At 35.8% G+C, this 1,964-nt stretch overlaps 1 non-coding gene across 1 annotated transcript; it reads left to right on the top strand.

The window, feature by feature from the left end:
- The first annotated feature begins 954 nt into the window (after positions 1-954).
- On the top strand, positions 955-1,061 carry LOC141716399 (small nucleolar RNA R71). Its single transcript, XR_012573111.1, has one exon. It is a non-coding gene; the product is annotated as a small nucleolar RNA R71 (small nucleolar RNA).
- Positions 1,062-1,964: the final 903 nt, after the last annotated feature.

The raw sequence follows: 1,964 nt of genomic DNA, 5'->3' as shown, positions 1-1,964 counted from the left end.
ATAGGTTTTTCACTCTAAACTTTTGAAATATATATAAGAATAACATATAGGGAGTAAAATTACTTGGATATAAGATGATTGTTTGAGTGAGAGTTGAAGAAAGAAGGGGATGGGGCTCGGTTTTGGTGGTTGCCGAGAGGGGAGGGGAAAAACCGAGAGGTGAGGGAGGAGGGAGGGAGAAGAGAGTGAAGTGGTGGGGTGAAGTGAGGTGATGATCACTTCTTGGACTTGTTTTTATGCATTGATTTGACTATAATGTGAGTGGGTTTGAGATTTTACAAGAGTAACCCTCCAATATAGTTAGGTAGATTTGCATGCAAGGGTAAAGGGGTAAATTGGTTAGCAAAATGTGAGTTAGTGGGGTTGAGAATGTCTTCTTTGCCCTTTGATTAAATAGAAGAGAGTTTGCATGCAAGGTTATTCATGTAATTTGATAAATATGACAACTAAAATTTATAATGATTTATTTTTATAAAATAAAATACAAGTTCAAAAATTATAAAATTTATACCATAAATTAACTCGTATTTTTAGAGACTTTATAAAATCATTTTCAAAATTTGTGAACAAAATGCCTTTTAAAAGAAGATTTTTCCAAAGCTTAGAATATTCCTTATAAATCAAAAATAAAGAAATTAAATAAACTCTTGCTTTGAAAAATCATATACTACCCAAAGCAAATTTATAATGCAGAAATTTTCACTCACACAAACGTACAATCATTGAATATATTTTCATTTGACTTAATATTATACCAAATTCACAAATAATATTACATAAAATGCCGGTCGTAACATTGGATATTGATATTCATTAGCATCCATCAGTTCAATTAGATCATAAGCTTCCTCATAGCTCTTTGCCCATAATGCTCCGACTGATGCTGCATCGAGCATGGGTCTGGACTGTGCTCCCAAACCATTGTAAAAATAATTGATGATCATCCAATCAGGCATTTCATGATGAGGACACTTCCTAAGCATCTCCTTGTAGCGCTCCCAAGCTTCATATAAAGATTATCCTGATTGCTGCGCAAATTGAGTAAGAGCATTCCTGATTGCAGCTGTCTTCGCCATAGGTAAGAATTTAGTAAGAAACTTCTGAGCAAGATCTTCCCAAGTAGTAATCGAACCAGCTGGTAGAGAGTGTAACCAGCTCTTAGCCTTGTCCCTCAGAGAGAATGTGAACAGTCTCAGCTTCACAGCATCTTCAGAAACATCATTGAACCTGAAGGTGTCGCAGATCTCCATGAAATCCCTAATGTGTGTATTGGGATCTTCCGCTGGAGAACCCCCAAACTGGACTGAAGTCTGCACCCATTTAATTATGCCATTCTTGATCTCAAAGGTATTAGCTGTGATAGCTGGCCGGACAATGCTAGATTGAATGTCATTGATCTTGGGTTGAGAAAAATCCATCAAGGCTTTCGTTCGTGCTGCTAGATCTCACATTATAATGAGTACCTGAAACACAAACAAATAAACTGTGAAAGTAAAAGAATCCGAGTCAGTGAACTTTAACGACCACTGATGACAAGCACATAAACTAAAAATTAACACCGAGTCCCCGGCAGCGGCGCCAAAAACTTGTTAGGGCGAAAACACGCGCTAATATTCACACAAGTAAAAGCGTTCGCAAGTAGTATAAGATATAAATCAGATTCGTTCCCACAGAGACTGGTTTAGGTTAAGTTCAATTTATGCACCTATGCAATAATGTATGGTTATTGCTCAATGCTAAGACAAATAACAAATTGGGTTTTTATTAAACTAAAAGAATATACTAAATAACATTAACTAAGAGAATTAAGGTTAAATTACTATATATGACAAAAAAGGGATTCTAACTTCATTACTACTTCATTCAATAGCCTTATTGTTCTTAACCTTAGCATGTGATGGTGATGACACTAATCAGATAACACGAAACTGATAAACGCCAACTTTCGTTGTACGAGTACCATT

The sequence above is a fragment of the Apium graveolens genome, chromosome 3, assembly GCF_009905375.1.
Source record: "Apium graveolens cultivar Ventura chromosome 3, ASM990537v1, whole genome shotgun sequence".
Taxonomy (NCBI): domain Eukaryota; kingdom Viridiplantae; phylum Streptophyta; class Magnoliopsida; order Apiales; family Apiaceae; genus Apium; species Apium graveolens.
The sequence above is the reverse complement of the archived record's forward strand: the minus strand, read 5'-3'. Positions and strand labels throughout refer to the sequence as shown.